At 46.0% G+C, this 17470-nt stretch overlaps 1 long non-coding RNA gene across 2 annotated transcripts in view; it reads right to left on the bottom strand.

Moving 5' to 3' along the window:
* Nucleotides 1–17470, bottom strand: part of LOC310677739 — a 304619-nt gene that overhangs the window by 96947 nt on the left and 190202 nt on the right. Inside the window, exon 1 of one of the 2 annotated variants that reach the window (XR_014511389.1) lies at nt 10880–11016. The exons of the other annotated variant lie outside the window; for it this stretch is intronic. This is a non-coding gene — a long non-coding RNA (uncharacterized lncRNA). Of the gene's footprint in view, nt 1–10879; nt 11017–17470 lie in introns of those variants that run through there. 2 annotated transcript variants of the gene reach the window in all.

Here is a 17470-nt window from a genome sequence, read left to right as displayed (position 1 = left end):
AGAACTTTGCTTCAGGATGAGAACAGAAATCGTGCTCCGGCGGCACGGGTGCAGCAGGAGGCCCCATTAGTTAAAGTGGTGCTTCAGGTTAAGAACAGTTTCAGGTTAAGAATGGACCTCTGGAACGAATTAAGTACTTAACCTGAGGTACCACTGTATAAGCTAAACAAGCTATAGCCCAAAAAATTAAAGGGGGAAAAAACTGGATGTACATTTCCAAAATATAAGATAAAAAACAAATAAAATAAAACCTACATACAGCTTTTGTGTTGTGTATGGACCTATTTGGTCCATCAATTACCATATAGCATATAAGGTAAAGGTAAAGGGACCCCTGACCATTAGGTCCAGTCGTGACCGACTCTGGGGTTGCGGAGCTCATCTCGCTTTATTGGCCAAGGGAGCCGGCATTTGTCCGCAGACAGCTTCCGGGTCATGTGGCCAGCATGACTAAGCTGCTTCTGGCGAACCAGAGCAGCACACGGAAACGCCATTTACCTTCCCGCCAGAGCGGTACCTATTTATCTACTTGCACTTTGTGCTTTTGAACTGCTAGGTTGGCAGGAGCTGGGACTGAACAACGGGAGCTCACCCCATCGCAGGGATTCGAACTGCTGACCTTCTGATCGGCAAGTCCTAGGCTCTGTGGTTTAACCCACAGCGCCACCTGCGTCCCTTTTGTGTTGAATATATAGCATATATTCAACACAAAAAACATTGACAATTTGTTGTTGACAAAGGACAGCTGGAAATATAAAGGGCCCCATTACCTTCAGTAGCTTAGGGCCTCATCAAACTTAAATCTGACCCTCTTCCTCTAGTTGCTGTAATATCACTCATGATTATGATGATGAAATAATAATGATCATCATCAGTGCTTTTTTCTGGGGGTATACAGGGGTACGCATACCCCTAAACATTTTGTGAATCTAAGTCTGGCCTCGTTGAGGGGCGGTATTTCAATATGAGTAGGAAAATGAGAGTACCCCTAAACATTTTTTTAAGGGGAAAAGAAAGCACTTATAATAATTATATGCCACCCATCTGACTGGGTTCCCCTAGCCACTCTGGGCAGCTTCCAACAAATTAAAACAATAGGACATCAAACATTAAAAACTTCAATAGGGCAAACATAAGGTTCTGCACTTAGGAAGAACCAGATGCACACATATAGGATGGGGGACAGCAGTACATGTGAAAAGGATCTAGGGGTCTTGGTGGACCACTAGCTGAACATGACAAACTAGAACTAGCTGAACATGACAAACTAGAACGTGTCCAGAGGAGGGCAACCAAAATGGTCAAAGGCCTGGAAACGATGCCTTATGAGGATCGGCTAAGGGAGCTGGGCATGTTTAGCCTGGAGAAGAGGAGGTTAAGGGGTGATATGATAGCCATGTTCAAATATATAAAAGGATGTCACATAGAGGAGGGAGAAAGGTTGTTTTCTGCTGCTCCAGAGAAGCGGACACGGAGCAATGGATACAAACTACAAGAAAGAAGATTCCACCTAAACATTAGGAAGAACTTCCTGACAGTAAGAGCTGTTCGACAGTGGAATTTGCTGCCAAGGAGTGTGGTGGAGTCTCCTTCTTTGGAGGTCTTTAAGCAGAGGCTTGACAACCATATGTCAGGAGTGCTCTGATGGTGTTTCCTGCTTGGCAGGGGGTTGGACTCGATGACCCTTGTGGTCTCTTCCAACTCTATGATTCTATGATTCTATGATTCTATGAGTCAACAGTGTGATGCAGCAGCAAAAACAAAGCTAACACTATTCTAGGCTGCATCAAGAGAAGTCTAGCGTCCAGGTCAAGGGAAGTAATAGTCCTACTCTATTCTGCCTTGGTCAGACCACACCTGGAATACTGTGTCCAGCTCTGGGCGTCACAATTTAAGAAGGATGTTGACAAGCTGGAACATGTGCAGAGGAGGGCGACCAAGATGATCAAGGGTCTGGAAACCAAACCTGATGAGGAATGGTTGAAGGAGCTGGGTATGTTTAGCCTGGAAAAGAGGAGACTGAGAGGAGATAGGATAAAGGTAAAGGTACCCCTGCCCGTACGGGCCAGTCTTGCCAGACTCTAGGGTTGTGCGCTCATCTCACTCTATAGGCCAGGAGCCAGCGCTGTCCGGAGACGCTTCCGGGTCACGTGGCCAGCGTGACAAGACTGAGAGGAGATAGGATAGCTAACTACAAATATCTGAGAGGCTGTCAGATGGAAGGCAAGAGCAATCTTGTTTTCTCCTGCTCCAGAATGTAAGACCTTCAAGTTACAAGAAAGGAGATTCCAAAATTAAACATCAGGATGAACCTTCTGACAGTAAGAGCTGTTCAACAGTGGAATAGACTCCCTTGGAAGCTGTTGGGCTCTCCTTTGGAAGCGGGTTGAGTAGCCACCTATCAGGGCTTCTTCAGCTGTGATCCCTGCATTGCAGGGGGTTGGACTAGATGACCCTCAGGGTCCCTTCCGACTCTACCATTCTACAATTCTCTGAAATCTCTGAAGTTTGGAGCAGTGGTCATCCAGGGTGTCAGGAAGCTCACCACCATATCTGCCCTGTCCACTTGAAGGGATGTTGATTTAAGAATAGAGGAAGCTGCCCTTTATCACATCATCACATGAGCAGTGCTCCACAGCATTTGATACAGTATTTTCATTCACGTATATTCATTCTAAATAAGATGGGTTTATGAAACAATTCTATATTCTCCCACCACGCTGATGAAGATCTACGAAACAGCAGTCAATATCCGGAATCTCTGTTCAGTGTTGGACATCATATTTGCTGAAATCATCATCATCATCATCATAGAATCATAGAGTTGGAAGAGACCACAAGGGCCATCGAGTCCAACCCCCTGCCAAGCAGGAAACACCATCAGAGCACTCCTGACATATGGTTGTCAAGCCTCTGCTTAAAGACCTCCAAAGAAGGAGACTCCACCACACTCCTTGGCAGCAAATTCCACTGTCGAACAGCTCTTACTGTCAGGAAGTTCTTCCTAATGTTTAGGTGGAATCTTCTTTCTTGTAGTTTGGATCCATTGCTCCGAGTCCGCTTCTCTGGAGCAGCAGAAAACAACCTTTCTCCCTCCTCTATGTGACATCCTTTTATATATTTGAACATGGCTATCATAACACCCCTTAACCTCCTCTTCTCCAGGCTAAACATGCCCAGCTCCCTTAGCCGTTCCTCATAAGGCATCGTTTCCAGGCCTTTGACCATTTTGGTTGCCCTCCTCTGGACACGTTCCAGTTTGTCAGTGTCCTTCTTGAACTGTGGTGCCCAGAATAATAATAATAATAATAATAATAATAATAATAATAATAATAATAATAATAATTTATACCCCACCCATCTGGCTGAGTTTCCCCAGCCACTCTGGGCAGCTTCCAATTGAGTGTTTAAAACAATACAAAGCTTCACAGCTTATCTTTCATCGTACAAAGTTTGGTATCTCTCTTCATTTAAAGACTTTCAGAGAGTCTAAGATTCCTTTTACTGAATCAGAGCATTGGTGCATCCAGCACAGTATTGTCTGCACTGACTGCCAGCAGTTTCCAGACAGAGTCTAGCCTCTCCCAACCCTTGCTGGAGATGTTGGGGACTGAACCTGAGACCTTTCGCTTGGTAGGCAGACGTTTTAACCCCTGAGCTAGCTCTCTCCCCTGTCACACACTGAAAGAAAGGGATCGTGGCTGGTTACTTGTGTGCTGGAAGGAGCCCTCAGCCCTTCGTGACCAGAGAGCCATAATATTTGCTTCTGTCCATCCATCATGTTTGTTTTTTCCGCGGAGCTGGGAGCTCAGATGGAAAACAAAGATTACTGACTTCAACAGGGACAGGCTTTGTAGACACTTCGTGACTATAGGAAAGTGCAGGAAAATCTGAGCCTTGCTTGCGGAAGCATTGAAAATCGCTCCCCTGAGTGACATTTTTTGGTGACAGGGATATTCTGGCTGTGACCCTGCAGTACTGTGTGGTTTGGGAGCTGCACGGTCAGGGGAAAAACAATGCTGTCCAGGGTTGTAAAGGCTGTGGAAAGTATAATTGGGTGCAGTGGCGTAACGTGGGTTGTCAGCACCCGGGGCAAGGCAAGTAAATTGCGCCCCCCCCGCTGCACTGTCCCTCCCCCAGATAGTCCCTCGCTCTCTCTCCGCACCGCACCGCATGCCTGGCACCCTCCCCTCCACAGTGGGCGGCGACCCGGCGGCTCGGATCGGATTCGCACAGCCAGCACTGCAGTGAGAGAGAGTGAGTGAGCCAGATAGGGGCAGAGAGCTGCGAGCGCCCCCCCCCGATGTTGCGCCCGGTGCGGCCAGCCCCCCCTGCAACCCCAATGCTACGCCACTGATTGGGTGCACTCTTCCCACCTTGGATCAAATCTACCTTTCCAGGTGTCATAAGAAAGCTGCAGAGATAGTGCAGGATAAATGATGTACAGATGGTATTTGACTCCTGTAAAATTAGCAAAGATATATCATAACTGTGACAATCTATGTTGGAAATGTAAAGAAAAGGAAGGAACCTTTTATCGTATGTGGTGGACCTGTCCCAAGGTGAAAGACTTCTGGGAAAAGATTTATAACAAATTGAAAAAAATGTTGAAATGTACCGGTACATTTATAAAGAAACCAGAGGCCTTTCTTCTTGGAATAACAGGTTTGGAATTGCCCAAGAAAGATGTTAAGTTATTTTTGTATGCCACAACTGCTGCACGTATTCTGTTAGCTAAAAAGTGGAAAACCCAAGGATTACCAACGATAGAAGAATGGCAGATGATGGATTTTTCAGAGCCAGCCGACCTAACCGGAAGAGTCCACGACCAGAAGGAGTATCAGGAAGAGTGGATTAAATTTAATGATTACTTAGTTAAATATGTTAAGTTAAATTAACTGAAAACAGCTTGCAGATACCTAATTGGCTTAGGATTTTATTTATGTTAAGTGTCGAATTAATATGTTTAATTTCATAATGTGAAGATCTAAGGATGTTAATGTTTAAGTTAAATTTTATAAGAACTATGATTTGGAAAACCGTTAAAAGGAGATGCAATGAAATTCAACCAAGGGGAAGCGAGGAAGTCACTTAACAATGTTAATAAGTGTAATTTTCAATAAGGCTATGATTTATGTTTGTTTGTCTTATGTGTTTGTTTGTTTATAATCTTGTGAAAACCAATAAAAAAAATTTCGGGGAAAAAAGAGATAGTGCAGGACTGGAAATGATCTTTTTCAGCTTCTGCCTTCTGGAAGAAGGTACAGGGTTATAAAGACTAGGACTAGCCGGCTGAGAAACAGTTTCTATCCAAATGTGATTTTGGTTTTAAACGCAGTGAAAGGTAGTCTCTGTGGGAGTAGTCTCTGTGGGAGTATATTGTATTTAATTATGGGGTATCAGACTTTTTAGGGAGCTAAACAGGCTGGGATAGCTGGGATACCAGGCTTGTTGGTTTCAAATGTTTGATGTAGATTTTTTCAATTTTGTTGTTCTGTATGGGTCAATGACAATAAAGATTATCGTATCGTATCATACTGCCTCCACCTCGATCATTTTGGCAGTCCTTTTCTGAGCTTTTTCCAGCTTGACAATAAAATAAACCTGAAAGCGACTTGCCTATCAATCTTCGGTGTGGGGTGAACATGGAATCCACAAACCCTAAGTCTGCAGGGAAATGTGATAATAAGAATTAGATGTCGGTGCAAATTTCCCTGCCCCCAGATGCTTTAGCTGAGATTTCTACATTGCAGGGGGTGGACGAAATGACTCTTAGGGTTCCTTCCATCTCTACTATTCAGTGATTCTGTGAAGGAATCCCTTCTTCCATGCAGACCTGCCTCTGTGTTGAGATCTGTGGAGTTGACCTTCCTAGTGGGGCTTCCACCATCTGGCAAGTAATATTCAGCACCCCAGGGGAGGGCCTTCTCGGTGGTGGCTCCCCAGTTTTTGTAATCCCCCCTCTAAGTTACGGTGGGAGGCTGCTCTTAATTACTGTCCTGCTGCTTGTCGAGCTTGTGAAAAATATTTTTATGCGTCTTATCTTCAGAGCTGTATTTTTAAACTGCAGATATTTTAAATGATATAAGCATAATGTTTACGTCCCCTGTATGTTGCAAGGGCAGAAAAAAGGCCAAAACAAAAACAACACAATATTGGGTTATATTATCTATAAAAGGCAGATTAAAAGGTTCAAATGACTTTTTTAAAAAAATGGCAGAGGCATGGTGAAATGACGTTTTATTTGGGAGAATTTGCCTAAGGGGTTTAATCATTTTGCAATAAGAAACTTAAAGCCACAAAGGTCAGGAATGGTTGTAAACTGGGCATCGTTGCAACGAATCCATTATTGAAATCTAGGAAAGGAATAGATTTCGCTAAGTCTTAGATTTTGGATGTCCCCGTTGGCCTCACTTATCCCTATATGATCTGTGAGCCAAGTTCCACAGCAGTTTGAGGAGCTGTTAGCTAAGCATTGATTGACATTTTTATTTATTTGAGGAATGTTTATATGGCCTTTCAACCGCAGTTTTCAGGGCACTTGACAGATGAAATGATTTTGGAAACATCAAGGCCAAAAGAAAACAAAACTTCAAAAGCAGCATTAAGAGTGAGTGATGGGGCCTTTTAAAAGCTGGAGAGAGGAATACATTATGAAAAAAGATCTTTGTCCAGTGCAGAAAAGAGAATCGTGCAAATGTGTCAGGGCCCTTTCACACTTCGTTTTATGGTGCATTCATCATGATCTGTCCTCATGATCCTGCTTCCTGCAAAGATTTTGAAGAGAAGAAGAAGAGTTTGGATTTGATATCCCGCTTTATCACTACCCGAAGGAGTCTCAAAGCGGCTAACAATCTCCTTTCCCTTCCTCCCCCACAACAAACACTCTGTGAGGTGAGTGGGGCTGAGAGACTTCAGAGAAGTGTGACTAGCCCAAGGTCACCCAGCAGCTGCATGTGGAGGAGCAGGGAAGCGAACCCGGTTCACCAGATTACGAGTCCACCGCTCTTAACCACTACACCACACTGGCTCATATTTCTTATACAGTGGTACTTCGGGTTACATATGCTTCAGGTTACAGACTCCGCTAACCCAGAAAGAGTGCTTCAGGTTAAGAACTTTGCTTCAGGATGAGAACAGAAATCGTGCGGCAGCAGCATGGCAGCAGCAGGAGGCCCCATTAGCTAAAGTGGTGCTTCAGGTTAAGAACAGTTTCAAGTTAAGAACGGACCTCTGGAACGAATTAAGTATGTAACCAGAGGTACCACTGTAATTCTGAATCTCTGCCTGTTCATAGCTTCCTGCTGAAATCCTGTGAATTTTTATACCCCAGATGTTCTGGGGTGGGCTTTCATGTCCTGCTTTTTTGTGCTGCTATAATAATAATAATAATAATAATAATAATAATAATAATAATAATAATTTATTTCTACCCCGCCCATCTGGCTGGGTTTCCCCAACCACTCTGGGCGGCACCCAATCGAATATTAAAAACACAATACAGCATTAAACATTAAAAACTTCCCTAAACAGGGCTGCCTTCAGATGTCTTCTAAACGTCAGATACTGGTAGTTGTTTATTTCCTTGTTCCCCGTTCTGGTACTTCCGGGTTTTGGTGGTCCGCAACCCGAAAAAACACAACCTGAAACAGCTGTAACCCAATTACAGTTATGTATGACTGTATTGGGATAATTGTGGATTTGATCGAGAAAGTGACAGGTTTGTGGATTAATTTCTGCATTATTTACTTGCAAGAAACCTGGTTAAACAGATAATCCTTTGGGATTTTACCGTCTTCTCTAGGCTTAATTCAAGAGATCAGTACTAGAGGAAAACCCCGGTCTCTTGCTCTCCATCTAGCCAGAGCGATCCAGGCACGATACTTCTGCCAAGTTTCTGAATCCACAATGATAGTTTCTGTCTGCCAGGAAGATTGCAAAAGTCCTGGTATCAGTTTCCACCAGCAGAAACCATCTTCCCCTGCCCACAAGGGCATTTTTCATGTCCCTAAATCCTGAGAAGATGTTGCAATGGTTACCTGGCATGTGCTCTGGTTGAGCTCTGGAGAGCTTTCACTCTCACCAACATGGGTGGGCTGTGGGCTGGCAGTTTTTTGTCCTCACTAAGGATAAGAAATCCAGCAACTATCTGTGTTGTGTTGCTCCAGACTGGAAGCCTGTTGGTAAGTAACGAAGTGGCATTAGATAGATTTGAACCAGCAGGTGTATTTCATTTTCCATCCTTTGCTTTGTCTATCTGCCTCCCCTCTTCCTTTTTCTTCTCATATATACATTAAAAATGGAAGGCTGTCATCACACAGCCTGCATTGAAGGATTTGAAAGGCCAGATCATAATCCCAGGCTTATGATTTTAACATTTTTATATATGATTTTTGGTACCGTTGTTGTGAGCTGATATTTGATATTTTCCTTAATGAGTGAGCTGCATAGAAACATGGCTATGAATAATAATACTAATTGTTGTTGTTTAGTTGTTTAGTCGTGTCCGACTCTTAGTGACCCTCTGGACCAGAGCACGCCAGGCACTCCTGTCTTCCACTGCCTCCCAGTTTGGTCAAACTCATGCTGGTAGCTTCGAGAACACTGTCCCACCATCTCGTCCTCTGCTGTCCCCTTCTCCTTGTGCCCTCCATCTTTCCCAACATCAGGGTCTTTTCCAGGGAGTCTTCTCTTCTCATGAGGTGGCCAAAGTCTTGGAGCCTCAGCTTCACGATCTGTCCTTCTAGTGAGCCCTCAGGGCTGATTTCCTTCAGAATGGAGATGTTTGATCTTCTTGCAGTCCATAGGATTCTCAAGAGTCTCCTCCAACACCATAATTCAAAAGCATCAATTCTTTGACAATCAGCCTTCTTGATGGTCCAGCTCTCACTTCCATACATCACTACTGGGAAAACCAGAGCTTTCACTATACGGACCTTTTTTACTGCTTTTTTCCCTGGAGCAGGAACCGGCAAGCAACTCCAGTATCCTTGCCAAGAAAACTCCATGGACAAAGACATAATACTAATACTAATACTAATACTAATACTAATAATACCAATACTAAAATACCACGACTTGCTTCACAGGCGGTCAAACAACCAATGACTTGTTCTCCAAAATAAATTAAAAAATTGTCCAGTAGCACCTTAGAGACCAACTAAGTTTGTTCTGGGTATAAGCTTTTGTGTGCATGCACACTTGTTCAGACACACTGAAACAGAAGTCACCAGACCCTTATATATAGTGGGAGGGTGGGGTTTTTCTCAGAAGGGTAGTAGGAGATGGGTGATTGACTCAGTGCGTATGGTAAACCTGTTGACAACTGTTGACGACTGCAATTAGTCCTACAGGGAAAAGCATGGGATGGTATGCAGATGACCAAAAACAGCTTTAGCATGCTAAAGGTTTACCATACCCATTGAGTCAATGACACAAAAGCTTATACCAGGGGTTGGCAAGCGGTTCATGCCAGCGGAGATCCCTCTGTCTGCCAGAAAGTGAGCGCATGTGTCTACGATTTCCGGCATCTGCATCTGCGCAGATGTGATTTCCAGTGTCTGTGCATGCACAGATGTGATTTCAGGCGCCGCAGAAGTGAGTCCCTTCCAATTTAGCACAGTGCGCTGGGGCTCGCCGAGTGGGCACCTTGGATTGTGGGCGGTTTGTGGGCCGGTTAAACGACCCCCGTGGGCTGCTTGTGGCCCATGGGCCTTAGGTTGCAGACCCCTGGTTTATACCCAGAACATACCGGTACTTAGTTGGTCTCTACGGGACATAGATGGCTCTGTGGTCTAAACCACAGAGCCTAGGGCTTGCCAATCAGAAGGTTGGTGGTTCGAATCCCCGTGACAGGGTGAGCTCCCATTGCTCGGTCCCTGCTCCTGCCAACCTAGCAGTTCGAAAGCACAAATTGCAAGTAGATAAATAGGTACCGCTCCAGCGGGAAGGTAAACGGCGTTTCCGTGCGCTGCTCTGGTTCGCCAGAAGCGGCTTAGTCATGCTAGCCACATGACCCAGAAGCTGTACGCCGGCTCCCTTGGCCAATAAAGCGAGATGAGTGCCACAACCCCAGAGTTGTCCGCAACTGGACCTAACGCTCAGGGGTCCCTTTACCTTTAAGGAGCTACTGGACATTTTTTTAATTTATTTTGACTGTGTCAGACCAACACAACTACCTACATGAATCTTGTTCTCCAAAGGTTTCTCTCCAGCTCCACTTGCCATTGCGGGTCATCACATGTCTCGGGTGGGGTAGCCAAACAAAGCATGGGTGCTGTGTTCACAAATAACGCCAAGCAACAATTAATACAAACAAATGGTTGGTAAGCGAGCAACAAATCATGGCTTCAGACGGTGGCTTGTTGGCAGTAAATATAGTTAAGCTGCCGAGCCGGATCTGCATGTGGTGCTAAGCCAAGAGTGGGGAATTTCAGGCCTCAGTTGCAACATGGATTATGACAACAATGGCAGTTTTTATTGTTTGCCCCATCTCTTAGCGGTTCCTAACATAGAAGCCATCTTTTCAGAGCTGCTTGCTAAACTTACGGCCAATCTTCTCTTTGAAGGTGTCCTTTGTGTAAATGTCTCTTCAGTGTAAGTCCAATTTGAACATTTAAAAACCCATAAGAATGGAGATTGAGAGTCATGAAGTTTCCCACCAATGGTTAGCAGTGGCTCCTCGTTGTTGCTGCTACTAGTATTAATGGTGCTACTACTAGTATTACTAGTACTACTAGTAATAGTAGTAGTAAAATAATTTATACAACACATTTTCTTTTGAGTATAAATACTGTTACGGAAAGTACGGGGACCCCCGCATCTTTAAAGTTGTTAAATGTTACAAATATTATGCATAAATGTATCCTTTCGACTTGACATCTCAGGGAAGTTGTTGTTGTTTAGTCGTTTAGTCGTGTCCGACTCTTCGTGACCCCATGGACCAGAGCACGCCAGGCACTCCTGTCTTCCACTGCCTCCCACAGTTTGGTCAAACTCATGTTGGTAGCTTCGAGAACACTGTCCCACCATCTCGTCCTCTGTCGTCCCCTTCTCCTTGTGCCCTCCATCGGGGGGGGGGGGAGTTACCTAGCTTTAACAATCATATAAAATCAACTCCTTTCCCAGTTTTCTCCACTTCAACACTATTTTGCCCTTGGAAAAACGACTCTTTTCCCTGCCACCTCCCCAAGCGTGAGGACATGTATACACGCCTCCTACCCCAGGAAGTGCCCAGAGGGGACAATTGCTGAGCTGGTTGTTGGCCAAGGAAAGCCTAATCCCATCACCAGACTTGCCAAGGGGTCCAGACATGCAAAGGATATTCTATTGTACTTTGGGTGGTGGGACTTCAGAGGTGTTTGCCTAGGCTCATCTGATACCTGGGTCTTGCCCTGACATGTCTGCTTATGTTAACCTTGTACCAAGGACTTGTCTGGACATGTTTGCCAACGTAAAACAAGTGTAACACCTGTCTACCCCTCCCCTTTTGTGACATGTCAGTGATGTAGCAATGATGCCATACAAACTGTATTTGGGATATGGTAAGGTAAAGGTAAAGGTACCCCTGCCCGTACGGGCCAGTCTTGACAGACTCTAGGGTTGTGCGCCCATCTCACTCAAAGAGGCCGGGGGCCAGCGCTGTCCGAAGACACTTCTTGGTCACGTGGCCAGCGTGACAAAGCCGCATCTGGTGAGCCAGCGCAGCACACGGAAACGCCGTTTACCTTCCCGCCAGTAAGCGGTCCCTATTTATCTACTTGCACCCGGGAGTGCTTTCGAACTGCTAGGTTGGCAGGCGCTGGGACCGAGCAACGGGAGCGCACCCCGCCGCGGGGATTCGAACTGCCGACCTTTCGATTGGCAAGCCCTAGGCGCTGAGGCTTTTACCCACAGCGCCACCCGCGTCCCCTACAGAAAGCTTTAAAAGTCCTTGTCACCCCATCCTCAGGGTTCAAAATTCCTCTTTGAACCTGTTGCGCAATAATCTTTGGTCTACAGCTATTTGCTCCGGTTGGTGGCTGGACTCCTTCCTTTATTCCGCAAGGACCCGCGGGCTTTGCCCGACAAGCTGGGGGACTGAGCAGCCTCACACCTAGATTTTTCCATAACAAATACCGAGGTAGTTTCCCACAACAGCTTCCATAATAAAAAATACACAGCAAAACGTGGCAGAAACCATTTCATCAGAACATGAAAACACCCATAATTAAAAGGTATAATAAACAAGCCTTCTAAAGTAGCATAATGATCATAACAATAATTAAAGCAGGAAGTTCAAGCCTGGAGATCATTTGCCCAAACAGGAGTGTCTTCTTCTAGAGCTGGCACAATGTTGATATTGATGGAGCCTCTTGCATTTCAGCAGAGAGAACATGGGGTCAGTAAATGCTTCTGAAGATCAGTAGCCGGGAATTGAAAATGGGGAGAGTGCTCTGGTGCTCAGGTCCTGTTCGTGGACTTCTCATAGGTACCTGACCAGCCACGGTGAGAATGAAAGGATGTTGGACTAGATGGGGCTTTGGTCTGATCCAGTGGCAAGGCTCTTCGTGGCTTCGTATTGGGCAAATGGACCATCTGGGTTGGTATTGTTGCAAATTCTCTAGGGTTTCAGGTGGGGCTTTCTCAGACCTACCTAGAGATCCTGGGGGTTGAATCTAGAGCCTCTTCAAGCTATAATAATAATAATAATAGTAGTAGTAGTAGTAGTAGTAGTAGTAATTTATTATTATTTGTACCCCGCCCATCTGGCTGGGTTTCCCCAGCCACTCTGGGCGGCTTCCACAGAGACCAAAAATACACAAAAATGTCACACATTAAAAACTTCCCTGAATTCTGGTGCTGGAGGAGACTCTTGAGAGTCCCATGGACTGCAAGAAGATCCAACCTCTCCATTCTTAAGGAAATCAGCCCTGAGTGCTCACTGGAAGGACAGATCCTGAAGTTGAGGTTCCAAGACTTTGGCCACCTCATGAGAAGAGAAGACTCCCTGGAAAAGACCCTGAAGTTGGGAAAGATGGAGGGCACAAGGAGAAGGGGACGACAGAGGGCGAGAAGGTGGGACAGTGTTCTTGAAGCTACCAGCATGAGTTTGACCAAGTTGCGGGAGGCAGTGGAAGACAGGAGTGCCTGGCGTGCTCTGGTCCAGGGGGTCATGAAAAGTCAGACACGACTAAATGACTAAACAACAACATTCGTGCCAATACCTTACCTACCTTTCCATAGCATTTCAAATGAGTTGCTCTAATTATTTTCCTTTTCTCTGCATGTGCCAGTCTGAACATGTCCAATTACAAAGTCCTTGGCCTTTGTCTGCTGTCCAGTTCTTGAAATTCCACCAATTGCTGTTTTCTCTCAACATAACTGGGGTGGGGCTATAATCCTGGAGAATATCTCAATAGCTCCCTCCCATCATGCTCTCATCTTGCTTGGTGCTTCCGGAAAACAACATACTCCAACAGTCCACTCTTTCTCACTACTCAGTCAACACCTAGAAATTTCCACAGCCCAAGAAGGAGGGCTCTAGCTTCCGCCCAGGGGATCTTGTAGTACTTTCATTTTAATTACCGGTAATCACCATCAAAGTCTCCATGCCTCCCTCGTCCACGGCTCCAAATTCCTTTCATCTTTACGACTGCATTTTGGCCAAAGTCCACTTAAGTTGTATCTCTTCTCTGTTGTTTTTAAGGGGGGTAGAGATGGCATCCGTTCTAATTTTCCAAGATAATCCATTCCAGCATTAGAGCTCTCCCCCATCTCTTTAAACAACACGCAGTTAACTGTTCTTTTAATCACAAGTTTCATTCCATACTGCAATCCAACCTCATTCTCTATCTTTGAAATTTTGCATTTGAAGAGGGTTGCGGAATCATTAGTAAAGAAACTCAAAGTAAATAGGGAACCGGAGGCTTCCTTCTCCGCCATCCACTGCCCACACCGAATAAAATCTCTTCTCAGTTCCAAACCTCAGATCAATGTACCTGGGTGATTCCGCAGTTCTGATGACAACATCTTCTCTCAGAACGTGCCTGACTTCAAAGCCAATTAAAAATCCAATTAACAGGAGAACCTCTGCTTCTTAATGGCGGCGTAGGGTTTTTTCCCGGCAGGCAAAGTGCATTTACACTCAGTGCCTCCATGTCCCCCCCTGACATTCCATGCCGGAATGAGAGTCAGGTATTAAGATGGACTGTGAGTGAAGCCCCTCCCTCCCTCCCTCCCTCCCTCCCTCCCTCCCTCCCTTCCTTCCTTCCTTCCTTCCTTCCTTCCTTCCTTCCCTGGAAGGAATTTCCAAGAATGATTTATCCTCTATCATTCTTGTTTTTCTCCACCTTCCATCCCCGCGCTGTTGTGAGGACTACCTCCATTTAAGGCAGATAGGAACTGGAAACCACCAGAAAGTTCTCGATGTTTAGTCGGAATCTCCTTTCTTGTAACTTGAAGCCATTGGGTTGGGTCCTACACTCTGGAGTGGGAGAAAACAAGCTTGCTCAATCTTTCATCTGATAACCCTTGAGGTATTTGAAGATGGGTATTATGTCTCCTCTTAGTCTCCTCTTTTCCAGGCTACACATACCAAGCTCCCTCAACCATTCCTCATCAGGCTTGGTTTCCAGACCCTTGATCATCTTGGTTGCCCTCTTCTATATATGTTCCAGCTTGTCAATATCCTTCCAGCCAGTGTGGTGTAGTGGGTAAGAGCGGTAGACTCGTAATCTGGTGAACAGGGTTCGCGTCTCCGTTCCTCCACATGCAGCTGCTGGGTGACCTTGGGCTAGCCTCACTCACCTCACAGAGTGTTTGTTGTGGGGGAGGAAGGGAAAGGAGAATGTTAGCCGCTTTGAGACTCCTTAAAAAAGGTAAAGGTACCCCTGCCTGTACGGGCCAGTCTTGACAGACTCTAGGGTTGTACGCCCATCTCACTTAAGAGGCCGGGAGCCAGCGCTGTCCGGAGACACTTCCAGGTCACGTGGCCAGCGTGACATCGCTGCTCTGGCGAGCCAGAGCCACACACGGAAACGCCGTTTACCTTCCCGCTAGTAAGCGGTCCCTATTTATCTACTTGCACCCGGGAGTGCTTTCGAACTGCTAGGTTGGCAGGCGCTGGGACCGAACGATGGGAGCGCACCCCGCCACGGGGATTCGAACCACCGACCTTTCGATCGGCAAGCCCTAGGCGCTGAGGCTTTTACCCACAGCGCCACCCGCGTCCCCTTGAGACTCCTTAGGGTAGTGATAAAGTGGGATATCAAATCCAAACTCTTCTTCCTCCTCTTCTTCTTAAATTGTGGTACCCAGGACTGGACACAGTATTCCAGAATAGAGTGGGACTATGACTTCCCTTAACTGGGACGCTACACTAGATAATAACACAACAAAATTCAAAACAGTAACAATTAATTGAGCATTTATTCAAAATCCAGTTGAAACGATTTAGTTTGGTTAATTCGTTAAAACTGAGAGACTTGATCCAGCGATACCACTCTTTCAAAGTCTGCTAGCAACCTCCTGCTTCCCCCTTGCCTCTTAGCCCCCCTCCCAGTTATCCCACAATCCCAGTTGCCACACACATTGGGAGCCACTGTTGTAGAGCAGTATGAATTTTTGGCAAAAAACAAACCAGCCCATGGTAGTTACTTAAAACAAAACAAAACACCCCCCCCAAAAGTGCAAAATCTTTGCTCAGTTAGAGTGCTAACTGGCCATGGGTACTGTGGAGCTGTTATCAACTGCACAGTTTTTGACACCCCCACAAATCTTAGGCGCACGTTGTCGCTTTGCTGCCAATACAAACTGTTGCTTATGCAGAACGAAAAGCAGAAGTATTTATGACTCTTTGGGGCTGAGCTGAAAACCACAGTAACTCACAGAGGGCCTTCTAAATTATGACAACTTGGCAGCTTACTCGTCCGGGATAATAGGATTTGGAGTAGACACTCAGATGCCGTTTCCGGAATAGGGAGTGCGTTGTGAACAAGTTGAGCCCAGGTAAAATTAAATAAAAAACTCTCCAATCTAGGGTCTCTATAGAATCAAAACTATTGAGGATGTACTGGTTCCTGAAACCCATTCTGCAGAATCTCCCCCATGTAATTTCCATGATGATATATACTGTTGTTATGTTATAGTTTGATATTATGTCTTGATTTAGGAATGGGGTTTGCTGTACTGAACCAGTCCGTCATTTGATCGTGCTGTTGATTTGTTGCTCAGACTCGTTCTGTTTTGGTTAACGTTTTGTCATGTTGGGGCAATCTCAGCCTGGCCGGGTAGTTTGCAAAAAGAACACTATTTTTTTGTGTGTGCTCCCGACTCTGTTGCAATGGTCGCTTCCATAATGGATATTGCTATTTACGGCATTTACGTATCATTAAGTAGCCATTTGCTTGTCCCCAGGGGTATTGCAATTTCTCTGTCTAGGCATTTATACGATAATGCATGATTATATTTAATTTAATTGCTGGCATTTAGGATTGAATAACCCACCAGTGCTCCCTGGAAGGACAGATCCTGAAGCTGAGGCTCCGATACTTTGGCCACCTCATGAGAAGAGAAGACTCCCTGGAAAAGACCCTGGTGTTGGGAAAGATGGAGGGCACAAGGAGAAGGGGACAACAGAGGACGAGATGGTGGGACAGTGTTCTCGAAGCTACAAACATGAATCTGACCAAACTGCGGGAGGCAGTGGAAGACAGGAGTGCCTGGTGTGCTATGCTCCATGGGGTCACGAAGAGTTAGACCCACCATTGATAATAGGGGTATAGTTTACATCATGGGTCAGCAATCTAAGGTCTGTGGGCTGGATCAGGCCCAATTGCCTTCTAGATCTGGCCTGAGGACGGTCCAGGAATTCAGGCATAGCGCACGCATGTGATGGTTTTTGTGACTCAGCCAGGCTTGGGGGTCAAAAGTGAGGTGGGCAGCTGCTCAAGACAAGCCCCTTCTCTGTCCGTCACACGAGCGCAGCGATCTTTTCTTCCGGGGTGGGGAAGAGGGAAAAGGAGCCACAGTTTCCACCATGGAGCTGCCAGCGACTGACCTCAGGAAGGGCAGTTGTGGCGGCAGGGGCTCGGAGGCGCCTTGGGAGCGACGACCGCCAGTGTCTGTGGCGGTGGTGCTCCCCACCAGAGGAAGCGGGGAGCGCCTGGTCACATAGCTGTCAAGTGTCCCTTATTTGAAGGGGCAGTCCCTTATTCCAGTGCCATGTCCCGCTGCTGTCCCTTATTGATGGATGTCCCTTAAATGTCCCGTAAATGATGTCCCTTAAATTTCAAAGGAAGCAGCTCCTCTCCCTCCCTCCCTGCCGTCCAGGGAGGAGGGAGGCTCCAACTGTGTTGCTTGGCTGTGTTGCTCATCCAATAAGAAGTCTAAGAACGACTGGGGGGTGGCACTTGCATGCCTTGTGTGTGGCTAGTTAATGCAAGCTGAGGGGGGTTTTGAATGCTGGACGCCATTTTGTGGCACGTGCTGC

Source organism: Podarcis tiliguerta (assembly GCF_965153285.1).
Source record: "Podarcis tiliguerta genome assembly, chromosome: 1".
In the NCBI taxonomy this organism is placed as follows: domain Eukaryota; kingdom Metazoa; phylum Chordata; class Lepidosauria; order Squamata; family Lacertidae; genus Podarcis; species Podarcis tiliguerta.
Note: the sequence above shows the minus strand (reverse complement) of the source record. Positions and strands in the feature narration are given on the sequence as shown.